Source organism: Bos taurus, chromosome 14, assembly GCF_002263795.3.
Source record: "Bos taurus isolate L1 Dominette 01449 registration number 42190680 breed Hereford chromosome 14, ARS-UCD2.0, whole genome shotgun sequence".
NCBI lineage: Eukaryota > Metazoa > Chordata > Mammalia > Artiodactyla > Bovidae > Bos > Bos taurus.
In genome coordinates this window covers 62,381,570-62,395,625 of record NC_037341.1, presented here as the reverse complement: position 1 = coordinate 62,395,625, position 14,056 = coordinate 62,381,570, and the positions used below count along the sequence as shown (strand labels likewise).

Sequence of the window (14,056 nt, the reverse complement as noted above, 5' to 3'; positions counted from 1 at the left end):
GAGAAGATGATGCTTGGAGAGAAGTTTTGGAAATGAGATTTGCTGTTTCAGATACACACAGTGTCTATTCTGAGTTTCTAAGATAGAAAATGTCCTCCCGGAGCAGTTTCACCATCTTCCTGTCTGGAGAAGTCGACGGGCTCCTAAGGGTGCTCTTCAGATGCCGTGGTAACAGCACGATTCTGGTCAAGTCTGTTGTGTCTGGGGTACAGCTTAAGGAGCTTCAAAATGCTGCCTAAGAACATTCGCACGAGAGCCCTGTTGGTATGCTTGAACTGGATGTACAAAACAAGCTCTTCAGGGACACGCACACTTGTAGGCCTCGACCGGGACAGTACTGGGGCAACTGAGTGACTAGAAGACACATCGCCAACAACTCTCAGTGGGCGAGATCCCCAGGAAGCTGCAAGACTATTCAGGGGTGAAAGAGTCAAGTTTTAGCTTTGTTTTTTTAAAACTTATTTATTTTTAATTGAAGGAAAATTGCTTCACAATATTGTGTTAGCCTCTGCTATACATCAACATGAGTCAGATCTAATGAGGTGGATGAACCTAGAGCCTGTTACACAGAGTGAAATAAGTCAGAAAGAGAAAATCAAATATCGTATGTTAATGCATATAGATGGAATCTAGAAAGATGGTACTGATGTACCTTTACAGGGCCACAGTGGAGACGCAGATATCGAGAACAGACTTACGGACACGGGCAGGTGGGACTGGGTAGGAAAGAGAGGGTGGGACAAATGGAGAGAGTAACATGGAAGTTTTAGTTTTTATTCCAAAATCTAAATTTTATCATTTGTTTATACTGTGACTTCAAGTGTGGAAGTCCTTCACAAAGATTACTTCAGCTAAATATAGACACGAGAAAAAGTCAACAGTTGACCATGGGGACAGTAATGGGATCAGAAAGAAGTTTAAGCTGTTCATTTGGGCCTTCAAATGTACATCACCTGCAAAATCACGAAGAGCAAAAGGAGACCTGGTGGCCTAAGAGAAGGAGGAGCATTTGGCTTTCCGGGTAAGGCAGAATCACGTCCAGCACAGGGGACCCTCGAAAGTCTCCTCAGGCCATCTCCCTAAAGATGATACTTTCCCTTCACCCGGAAGTATTGAACAAGTGTCAGATGATGGAGACTTCCCCTTCACTGTGGTTAGTATACACACGCGTGTTTACACTATTGTCAGATTATATCAGGAGTCACTTTGGAGCTTGCCATTTGCACGAAACCAATGACCACCGCCACCCCCCCCCCAATCATTTCTATATATGTGAAAGAAATTTGATCTATGACTTCAAGGAAAGCCCATGAGGAAGCTGGAATTCTTCAGGAAATATTTAGGAAACACGTGGTCTGAGCAACATGGTGAACCAGGAGCTGAAGGAGAAACAAAAGAAACATCATACCTGCCCTTTTATACCCTCTGGTGGAAGAGACAAGACAGACTCACTGGAAAGAGTCTGGTAGCATTTTGTTCTCTTTCTCTTGCCTCTTAGCCGCTCCCCATTTCTTTATCGGCCTAATGGAGTCCTCTTGGCCTCAGCTTCCACCCATCATGTCCGTGAACCACTTTCTCCATCTTCATGATACCCCTATCAGACTCCATGCACACACCTTGGCCTCCCTTTCTTCTGTGCCCAACATGAGATGATTATGCTCTCTCCATAGACCCCTCAATATCTCTGTTCTCTTTCCATCCCAATCCTGGATAATCCTGTATTCTGTGTTCTCTGCTCTAACACTCTTAGAGAAAAGCCATGTAACCGTGAAGATGCCTTCAACGAAACGATGAAGAAAGGACCACTGGCGAATGTTGATTCCCTAATTAGAATGTAAGTTCCTTGAAGGAGGGACTGTGTCTCACACTGCTTTGTTAAGTTCAAGGACACCTCAGCAGGCGCAATAAATCCTTGCTGCAATGAATTGATACCAAAAACAAACAAAAAAAAATCAGAAAAGAAGGGTCCATACTCATACTCGCACAAATAGATTTTTTTGAAACTTTTGCACATGGTTTATATGCAAATAAACACAGTTATTCCAAAATAAAGCATTCAACCAAAGAGCCTTAAAAAATAGCTGCCAAAAGTTAAATCTGGTGGAGTTCAGAGCTGTAAATCTCTTCAAACTTCTTTTATAATTCAGAATTGTTACAACTTAAGATGGTTCTTTCTGGTAATTAAAGCAACCTAGTGAGAGCTCACTACACTGCCTGGCAAACCACCTCTAATACTTCACCAAGCAGCAGCCTTCCTCGGGTCGTATCTGTATTTTTCCCAGGGGAAAATGAAAGGGTGTCTCCACATTAGCCAGAAAGGCAAATATCAAAGAAATCCTGAAACACCATGTTTCAAAGAGAAGACAGCATCCTATGAGGTTCCCTGTGAGGTGTCAGATTTCAGTGGGACGTTGCTGCCTGAACAGGCTCCCCAGTGAACCCCGAGGTCTCTGAGGCCTCACTGGGAATACAGAACTCCCTTCCCTCCCACCACCAGCAGCGCTGCTGTCTCAGAGCCTGGCGGGGACTGCCGCTCTGCCAAGCCAACTGCACCACAGGCCACGATCCTCACACCAGCTTGGCAGGACCAAGCCCAAATGTCACCCGATGATCCCACAGATGTAATAATATATGGCAAGAGGCTGATTGGACAGCACACGATGTCACTTCCTCTAATTAAGAAACGCTTGAGAAAAACCAAAATAGCCACAAAGCACTGTCAGCAAAGCAATCAGCAGCAACAATTAGGCCTGAGCTGAGCTTTGCGGAGGGAGCAGGGAGGGAGAAGGGCTGGTGGTTATGAGGAGAGCGGCCCAGAAGGACCCTGCTGCACACTGAGGGCTTCTGCAGCAAAACCCCTGGGCTGGGAGCGGAGGTGGGGCGGGGGTGCGGGGGTGGAGGCAGCAGTTTGTGGGTTGGTTTTTGTGCAGCAGTAAAGGGGCCATCATAAAGAATCCTGCAGCAAGCTGCCCAAGCAGCTAGAAATCTACTGGCTGCAGCCCAACGCTGTTTACTTGCCCTGAATACCCTTCTTCTCAACCTGAAACAATTCTAAAAACCTTTCAGACCTATAAGAGGTTCATCCCCATCTCCTTTTCAAGAGTTTCACAACTCCAACACATGTGAATTCTCCCTTTTCTCAACTATTGCAAGAGATTACGATCGATTTTACAAGGTCATTAGAAGTAGGAGTTGCGGGATATATTGGGTTGGCCAAAAGGTTCATTTGGGTTCATAACATCTTATGGAAAACATGTTATGGAAAACGGTGTTTCCATAAGATGTATCCATAACATCTTATGGAAAAACCCAAACAAACCTTTTGACCAACCCAATATATAAAGAAATAAATATAACACAACTGTCATAATATACAATAAGACATTGTGTGTGTGTGTGTGTGTGTGTCTGATACACATGTATATTTAACAATTATTAGGAGGTCATCATTCTCTCCTTCCCAGCATTCCTGTCTGGGCACATAAAACAAAATCGTTTGTCTTCTTAAAACTGTTGGAAGGTGACCTCTACACTTCACGACATCCCTTCACTCCTCCTTAAGGGAGTGACTCCTTGAATTGCTCAGACTGAGTAAGGGAAAGTGCATGGAGGTCTGGGCATCTTCCCTTCTCTCTATTTCTGGCTTCAGCAGCATGTATTTTTCTTTCCCATGAAAGAAATCTTCAGCAATAAAAGTAATAGGATACCTGATTCTAGTTGATCTTGTCCATAATTTAAGCTCATCCTCCAATCTAGGATTATCAGGAATGAACCTGAAATCTAGCTCCCTGTCTGATAATTGCATCTAGTTCTCTACCCATAGCAAACCCAGCCCTGATTTCTTTTGCACCAACAATATGCCCAACTCTGAGACATATTTCCCAGGCTCCCTTGCAGCTAAGGGTGACAACTGAGATTAAAGCATAATTCACTGGTCCCCGGAAACCAGGGCAACTCTTCACTTGGGCTCACTCAGCTAAGAGGCATGATCTTGTGCCCCTCTCTGTCCATTTGCTTGGAATACTACCATGATGGCTGCAAGTTGAACAAGATATGTTAAAACAAGTTAATGATATGGCCAGAACTCTTTGACTTGATGTCTCTCACGAAGGCATGTCTCTCATGAAGGGTCGGGGTCGCAAGGAGGAGGCAAAGGGAGGGGAAGGGGAAGGCCTCAAAATACTGGGACATAAAAGCAAAGGTAAAGACAAAAGGAAAGCAGATGCTATAATCCAGCAATCTTGGCCAACATTCCTGATGAAATCAAAGGAAAGACAACAAATTAGGAATTAGGATAAATGTAAAAGTAAATGTAAATTTTAAATTTACATTTAATTAAGTTTAAATCAATTAAATGTAAAATTTATTGCAAGTTGAGAAAAAAATAGAGGAAACTAAAATTCTGGCAGCACAGCCCCAACACTGCATCAATAAAATACTCAAAGTTGGAAAGATTCAAAAGCTGACGGTCTCTTGGCAAGAACTTTGTCAGAGGCGTGGGTCCTTGCTAGAACCCTTTAGGTCAGGCTGTGAAGCATCATTAGAAATTTCATGAAGCAACCTGTTGTTTGAGCTGAACCCAAGGTGGAGAGGAAGACAGAACTGCCCCTAGGAGGCAGGCTTCAAAAATCTAAGAAACCCCTTTTTATAAGAGGAAGCAACAGGAAAATCCTGGCTACAAGAAAGACTCAAGGTTGTTGTGTGCTAGGAACGCAAAGCTCAAAAAAGTATTTGAAACTAAGAACCTTTAAATATGCATATCAGTGGTAATTGTTCAATTAAATTCAATAATTTAACTAGAAAAAAATTTTAATGTTCTAATTTAAATATGTGTGCACCATTCTTAAAGTAGGGTTACTTTCACAATATTTTGACTTTGAAGGATCTTAATCTCATTTTGAAAAACACAATTGAAAAAAAAAATGAAGAAGCAGAAAGAAGGTAAAGAAACAGTGATTGTGTGAAACACCCCTTCTCAAAGTGCACATGACTCCCTCAGGGATTTCGTCAAAATGCACATCCTGATTCATCAGGTCTGAGCGTGGGACCTGCGATTCTGTACTTCTAACAAGCTCTCAGGTGATACTGGAGCTGCTGGTCCTGCTCTGATGGCAGAACAAGGGACTCTCAGGCCTAGGATCCTGCACTGACACAAGGAAGAGGTCTGCTACCATTGCAGGGAGCTCTCTCCTACCCAAGCCACCTACAGAAGCAAGCAGAAACTGAAAGCCATGAAGAGGAACAGGAACACAGGCACAGCCCCAAGGCCTGCCCAAGCCTGAGGGAGGACCAGAAGAACAGGGAAGCCTCTAACATGGCCACAGCTTTGCCCTGAGCTTTGCCCTGAGAGTGGAGGGCCCGCTGAAAGCTGAGGACAGAGTCTACACAGCGAGAAAAACTCTCTGGTACACCAGGCCACACACTAAGCATGAGGTAACTTCAGTCCATGACTGGAAAACTCTGCAGTCTGGTGGGTGAGAGAAAGTGACAACAATCAAGAGTCCAACCCCACCCAAACTCCCAGCTACTGATCTACCAACTGCCAGCAAAGGACTAAACCATTGTTACATTAACCATCTTGCAAAAGAACTGCGCCCATTTCTGGGTGGCAATATTATCAATTTTATTACCTACTGCTCTTCTACCAACAATATCCAATCAAAATTAAGAAGACATTCAAAAAACCAAGGTAAAGCAACCGTTTGTTAAAATAAAGCCACCAATGGAACTAGACAGAGAGATGACCCAGATACTAGAATAATCAGAGACTTTAAAATAGCTATGATTGGGACTTCTCTGGTGATCCAGTGGTTAAGACTCTGAGCTTCCACTGCAGGGGGCAAAGGTTTGATCCCTGGTCAGGGAACTAAGATTCTGCGTGCCAGGGCCAAAAAATAAAAAATAAAATAAAAATGTCTTCTCCAAAGAAGACACACAGATGGCCAATAAACACAGGAAAAGATCTCAGCATCCCTCATTACTAGAGAAATGCAAATCAAAACTACACTGAGGTATCACCTCACACTGGTGTGAATGGCCATCATCAAAAAATCTACAAACAATAAATGCTGGAGAAAGTATGGAGAAATTTGCATTCCCCCCTTGCACTGTTGGTGGGGGTGTAAATTGATACAGTCACTATGGAGAACAGTATGGCAATTCCTTAAAACCTAGGAATAAAACTACCATATGACCCAACAATCCCACTACCAGGCATATGCCCTGAGGAAACCATGATGAAAAAGACACATGTACCCCAATATTCATCACTGCACTATTTACAATAACTAGGACATGGAAGCCTGGCATGCTGCAGTCCATGGGGTTGCAAAGAGTGGGACACGACTGAGCGACTGAACTGAACTGAGGACATGGAAGCTACCTAGATGTCCATCAACAGATAAATGGAAAAGGAAGTTGTGGTACCTATACACAATGGAATGTTACTCAGCCATAAAAAGGTACATATACACAGTGGAATATTACTCTGCCATTTGACTCAGTTCTAATAAAGTGGATGAACCTAGAGCCTACTATACGGAGTGAAGGAAGTCAGAAAGAGAGAAACAAACATCATATATTAATGCATATATATGAAATCTAGACGGTACTGATGACCCTATCTGTAGGCGAGCAGTGGAGACACACACCTAGAGAACAGACTTATGGACACGATGTGGGAAGGAGAGGGTGGGATGAATTCAAAGAGTAGCATTGAAACATAAACATTATCATATATAGAATTAGACAGCCAGTGGAAATTTGCTGTATGACACAGAACTCAAATCCCCTGCTCTGAGACAAACTAGAGTGGTGGGATGGGGTGGGAGGTGGGAGGGAGGTTCAAGAGGGAGGGGACATACATATATCTATGGCAGATTCATGTTGATATATGGCAGAAACCAACACAATATGCTGTGCTAAGTCGCTTCAGTCGTATCCAACTGTTTTCGACCCTATGGACTATAGCCCACCAGGCTCCTCTGTCCATGGAATTCTCCAAGCAAGAATACTGGAATAGGTTGCTATTTCCTCCTTCAGGGGATTTTCCCAACTCAGGGATCGAACCTGCATCTCTTACGTCTCTTGCACTGGCTGAGATGGCACTTCACCACTAGTGCCACTTGGGAATTGTAAAGCAATTATCTTTCAATTAAAAATAAACTAAAAGCTTTTTAAAAAGCTATAAAATTTCTAGAAAAAAAAAAAAAAGAACATCTTCGTATTTTTGGTTTTAGCAAGGATTCCTTAGGACACACAACTGCTATCCAGCAAAGAAAAAAATTGATAAACTGAACTTCATGAAAATTAAAAATTTCTGCTCTTTGAATGATGCAATCCACAGGCTGGGAAAGGGTATTTGAAAAGCACACATTTGATAAAGGATTTGTATCTGGAATGGAGAAGGCAATGGCACCCCACTCCAGTACTCCTGCCTGGAAAATCCCATGGACGGAGGAGCCTGGAAGGCAGCAGTCCATGGGGTAGCTGAGGGTCAGACACGACTGAGCGACTTCCCTTCCCTTTGTATCTGGAATAATATTTTATTGTAGCTCAAAAATGAAAAGATAGATGACTTTATTTTTAAAATGGGTGACTGATTTGAATAGACACTCCACTAAAGAAGACAGGCAGATGGCAAAGAAGCACATGAAAAAATTTTCAACATCATTAATGATTAGGGAAACAAGAACTAGAGTTATGAGATAAAACTACATACCAACTCATACTGCCCAAATTACGGAGACTGATTATACCAAGTTCTGGAGAGACTGTGTCACTCAGTCGTGTTTGACTGTTTGCAACTCTATGGACTGTAGCCCACCAGGCTCCTCTGTCCATGGGATTCTCCAGGCAAGAATGCTGAAGTGGGTTGCCATGTACTCCTCCAGAGGATCTTCCCAATCCAGGGATCAAACACAAGTTTCTTGTATCTCCTGAATAATTCTTTTTTTTTTTTTTAGCTTTTTTTTAAAAATTTTATTTTATTTTCAAACTTTACAATATTGTACTAGTTTTGCCAAACATCGAAATGAATCCGCCACAGGTATACCCGCGTTCCCCATCCTGAACCCTCCTCCCTCCTCCCTCCCCTACCCTCCCTCTGGGTCGTCCCAGTGCACCAGCCCCAAGCATCCAGTACCGTGCATTGAACCTGGACTGGCGACTCGTTTCATACATGATATTATACATGTTTCAATGCTATTCTCCCAAATCTCCCCGCCCTCTCCCTCTCCCACAGAGTCCATAAGACTGATCTATACATCGGTGTCTCTTTTGCTGTCTCGTACACAGGGTTATTGTTACCGTCTTTCTAAATTCCATATATATGCGTTAGTATACTGTATTGGTGCTTTTCTTTCTGGCTTACTTCACTCTGTATAATAGGTTCCAGTTTCATCCATCTCATTAGAACTGATTCAAATGTGAATAATTCTTTATCACTAGCGCCATCTGGAGAAAGACCATGGGGCAACTAAAATATCATACATTGCTGAATGGAATGCAAAATGGCACAATCACTTTGGGAACAGCTAGAGGGATTTTTTTGTATAATGTTAAATATATACTTGCTACACAGTATATGACTCAGTAAACCTACTCCTAGTAATTTACCCAAGAGAAATTAAAACATATATCCATACAAAGACTTACAAAGTGAGCAATTATAATAACTTTATTCATAAGAGCCAAAAACTATAAATAATCTAAATGTTCATCAATTGGTGAATGGATAAATAAATTGTGTTCCATCTACACAATGGAATTCTACTCTAAAAAAAAAACCAAACAACTGGTACTGCAACACAGGGATGAATTTTTGAGATTCTTTGAGATTTTTAAAAAAGAAACCTGAAACAAAAGTCTACATACTCTATGGCTTCATTTATATATTCTGAAAAAAGAAAAAAATCTAGGGACAGAAATCAGATGAGTGATTGTTACTATGAAGGAGCATTCTCTCAGAGGTTGGGTATGTTCTGCATCTTGATTGTGGTGGTGGCTATAGAACTGTTCAAGCTTATCAAACCATCAATTTCAAGAGAATGAATTTTACTGTGTTCATTGTACCTTAGTGAGCCTAATCGAAATAAACAGGTAGATAAACAGGGCTATGACCAAAGGATGGCTCCTGATCAAGTGCATGTCCACATGGAAAAAATCAATCTTGACCCTCTACCTCCCGTCGTACACAATAAAACCAATTCCAGATGTATTGTGGCTCAAATGTAAAAGAAAAATAATATAACTTTCAGATGAAAACGTACAACTTCTTTGTGATCTTAGAATAAGGCCAAGATTTCTTAAATAAGTACAATAGTGCCGACCACAAAAGGAAAAAAAATGGATAATTTACACTATTTTAAAGGAATTTCTCTCCACAAAAAGAGTGAAAGGGTAAACCACAGGAAACAAAAGTAGGTATTTACAACATATATATTCTAACAAGACCTCAAATCCATAACACTTATTATTAAAAATATCTGTAATTCTACAAGACAATTCAACAAAGCAACCCAATTTTTTGTTTCAGAAGACCTGAATAAGCATTTCCCCCCCTTTTTTAAGACTAGAAAGGGCTTTTGACAAAACAAGATATTCAAATAGTCAATTAACATATGAAAGAGTACCCAACTTCATTAACCTACAAGCAAATACAGAACTACAATGTCACTGTAATACTTCACACCCACTAGCACAGACTAAATAATCAAACAAAACAGAAATACCTTGTGCTGAAAAGGATACAGAGCAATCAGAACTCTCATATACTCCCGCTTAGCATGTACATTTTAAATCAATACAAGCATTTAGAAAAACTGATATTATCTGCTAAAACTGAATGTATACTTACCCCCCTGATCCAGACATTCCCTTGCTGCATATATATCCAACAGAAAATGAACATATAACCAAAAACAAAATTTGTCAAAACTGACTCAAGAAGAAATCAGAAAATGTAAATAAATCAGAAACTAAATGAGCAGGTAAAAATTCTCCTTTCAAAGAAAACAACAGGACTCAAATGTTTTACTCCTTTATCATTAAACATTCAAGTAATTCCAATATTTTGAAAACCATTCCTGGCACGGAAAATACCAGAAAGGAAAACTGTATCCAATCTCAAGACTAAAACTAAATCTTAGCTAAAGATAGAAAGGAAAATGCATCATGACCAAGTTGGTTTTATCTTAGCAATGCAAGGTATATAATATTAGAAAATCAATTAATAGAAATTACCATGAACAGATAAAGAATAAAAATCATTTTAACAGCTTAGTAGATTAGAAAAGCTTTCAATAAAATTCAATACCCAAAATAATTAATTTGCTTTTAGCAAATGAGGAATAGGAAAAAAACTTCTTAATCTCATGTAGACTATTATTAAAGTAACTTCATCAAATGATTTAACAGTTTGCCTGCTGTTGGATATTTCAGCTCTCTCCTCTTGTTTTGCATTATCTGGCAAGTATAGTTTATGGTGTGATGAACGCCTTTGTGCATGTTGATCTAACTTCTCTGTACAAGCTGTCTAACTTCTCTATGTTTCAATTTCCTCCTGTATAACATGGAAATAAACCTAACTTAAGGGCTGTTGCAGGGATTAAATAAGATGTTGGATTTTTTTTTTTTTTAAGATGTTGGATTTTGATCTCAGGAAATCTTGGGAGAAAGTCTTGGTTTATAAACCAGAGGAAATTTGTACTGCATTTACCTGGTAGAGGATCTCTCAAAGCACACTGCAAGCTCAAGTCAGAAGAAGTCACTCTGTCAAAAAGAAAGAAAGTTATTGATATAGGTCGTCAGCAACTACAGACATAATATCTGAGGAAAGCTGTCAGTGATGGGGACTATTGTTTGGTACAGGATTCTCTAGCATCATTTGATATCTTCTCCCCCTCCCAGCTACCACATCTCTTGTTCAGTGAAGATGACTACCACCACATTCCCTTCATCTGCCCTTGATCTACAGCATTCCATTTTTGAACAGCAGCCAGAACGAAGTTATAAAACTTGAGCATGACACACCACATCCCTCCTGAAACCCCTCCCATAAGCTCCTCTTATCCATGGGATGACAGCCAAGTTCCCTAGCCTGACTTATCAGGCCCTTGGTCATCTGAGGCCTGCCTACTTCTCTAGCCTGTCTCTCATCCCCGTACCACTGTCTGGGCTCCCACTGCACTGGACTTGCTTCAGTCTCTCCTAGCCAGGTCCCAGCTGTCACACGTGGTTCCCTCTGCCAGGACTACCCTCCCCTTCCCCAACTCACCTCCACCTGGCTAACTCCTGCTCATCTTTCCATTCTCCGCTTAAGTGTCTCATCCTCACTTGGGCCATCTGCTCCCCTTGACCACGTTATTTATACTTTTATTTATACTTTTATTTATACTTCCAAAGAAACCCGCAAATCTTCTCTATGATATCATACACGCAACTACTTATTCAATGTATCTTGTCTTCACTGTGAGCCCAGCGATCATATCTGCTTTGTTCATTGCTGTACCCTCATGCCAATCCCAGTGCTGGTCTCACAGTAGACATTTAATAAATATTGAGTCAAAGGATTACTAAACTCATTCCTAAGTTCTTAGCTTTCCAACTCATCTTTTGATTCATAATGATAATTTAATCAACTTCCTACTTCATTGCCATACTTCATTGATTAAGATTCACTGGTTGTGAGAGACAATGCTACTTTATGTAACATTAGGAAAGAAAAAAAATGGTTGCAAATTAAACTGTGATACACTAGTAAGATTAAGAATTTTTGTATCTTAAATTATTAATATCTCTTATAAAATTTTGTAAAACCCTTAATTTTGTTAAATTCTTTTGTATCTTAAATATCATGTATTTACTGAAAAGGCTCTGTTAGGCTTATTAATAGGGTAGGTGGGTTTTATTATACTCATAAAAAAAGAAAATGTAAAAATATTAGTGAAATAAATTGGTTGGGGTGCTCCAATTTAATTTGATTTAGAAATCCAATCACAGAAGTGATTCACACTTTTGAATCACTTTTGTCACAGGTCCAATGACTGTGTTTTTCCACACAATATTGTCCTCTGTGCCACCAAGAAACTCAGTGATGCAGCGTGTCTTAAAAGAGTACTGCATTGGGGATTTCCTTCTAAGTTTCTGATGCCTTTCCACAGTGTTGATGCTGGCAAGAAACTCTTACTAACAGGTGCCAGCAGAAGACTTCACTAAGCACCTAGGACCACATCCCTCTCTCTGGTGATCATGGAACGGACCACAGACTGCAACAATGAGCGGTTTCATTCGTCTTGTGCCCCCAGATCTACCAAGTTCATGCACACACAGGAAATGCAGCTGCAGCACAGCCATCACCTGACCAGTTGCAATAAAAGATGCTTTCAGTGCCAGACACAGCCGGGTATCAGAGTATTAAAATGTGAGGAAAGTAAAGCATGTCTTAGAAGCAATGAAATGTGAGAGGTCAAAAAAGACTCTTCAAGAGAACCTGGGAAAGTTACTAAAAGGAAGAATGTGAATTCATTCTTTCCCTCTTCTTCCCTCTCTCTCTCTCTCTGTCACACACACACACACACACACACACACACACACACACTCAACACTCACTCATGGTCAGAGGCATGACCAGCAGCTCTGAGTCCTCGCCTGCTGGGGCTGGGAGGGTGCAGGAGGCATGAGCCGAGGAGGGCGGGGGGAGCCACCCTCATCCCCAGCCCCGCCCTGCAGCAGGTGCTTCCCTGCTGGAGGAAGGAGGCGTTTCCTTCCTTTCTGCCAACCCAGCTGCGCCCCCATGGACAGTGTCTTCCCAGAGGGACTCCGTTCTCTAACTACTTTTTAACCGATTCAAATACCTTTTGTGCTTCTCTTTTCTGGTTAAAAAAATAATAACATGAAATCGACCTTCTTAAAATTTTAACTGTGTAATATAGTCTGGTTAATCACTGGCACGATGCTGTACCGCAGATGTCTAGAGCTCATTCATCTTGCATAACTGAAACCTCACGCCCATTGAAGAGCAGCTCCCCTTTTCCTTCTCCCCTAGCCCCTGGTTCCCACCACTCTGCCTTCTGCTTCTACAAGTTTGAACTTCTTGATAGCTTGGGTAAGTAGAATCATGCAGTACTGTTTGATTTCACTTGGCATAACATCCTCACCATCCTTCCCTGGTGGCTCAGAGGATAAAGCATCTGCCTGCAATGCAGGAGACCTGGGTTCAATCCCTGGGTTGGAAAGATCCCCTGGAGAAGGAAATGGCAACCAATTCCAGTATTCTTACCTGGAGAATCCCATGGACAGAGGAGCCTAGCGGGCTACAGTCCACAGGGTTGCAAAGAGTCGGTTGCAAAGAAGTCACAACTGAGTGACTTCACTTCACTAACATCCTCAAGGACCATCCATGTTATTGCATCTGACAGGATCACCTTTTTTTGAAGGCTAAATAATATCCCATTATGTATATACACCACATGCATTTATGCGTGCTCAGTCACTTCAGTTGTGTCTGCCTCTTGCGATCTTATGGACTGTAACTCACCAGGCCCCTCTGTCCATGGGATTCTTCAGGCATGAATACAGGAATGGGTTGCCATGCCCTCCTCCAGGGGATCTTCCCAACCAGGGTATCAAACGAACATCTGCCTATGTCTCCTGCCTTGCAAGTGAACTCTTTCCCCACTGAGCCAGCTGGGAAGCCCCATATACCACATAGTGAAGTCGCTCAGTCATGTCCGACTCTTTGTGACCCCATGGACTGTAGCCTATCAGGCTCCTCCGTCCATGGGATTTTCCAGGCAAGAGTGCTGGAGTGGATTGCCATTTCCTTCTCCAGATATACCACATAAAATAACACTTTTAAGGACACAGCTTTTAAATAAATGGAAGTTTCTTAGAAATGTGTCATCACATTAGCGCTGAGCAGACTCTAGTGTCAGAGGTTTTCTCATTCTCAGCCCAGCATTCCAGGGCCTCAGGATCTCAACTTGTAAATACTCAATCATGGCTGGGAAAAGGATGAGAAAAGGGACACCATTTGAAAAGCCAGTCAACCTCTCTG

General features: G+C 41.5%; 1 protein-coding gene across 7 annotated transcripts in view; it reads right to left on the bottom strand.

Moving 5' to 3' along the window:
• The window catches only part of NCALD (neurocalcin delta), a 468,660-nt gene that overhangs the window by 319,666 nt on the left and 134,938 nt on the right, over window positions 1–14,056 (bottom strand). For 5 of the 7 annotated variants that reach the window (XM_025001407.2, XM_025001408.2, XM_059893125.1 and 2 more), the window contains exon 2: window positions 10,718–10,770. The gene's annotated coding sequence lies outside the window, so the exon portion shown is untranslated. 7 annotated transcript variants of the gene reach the window in all.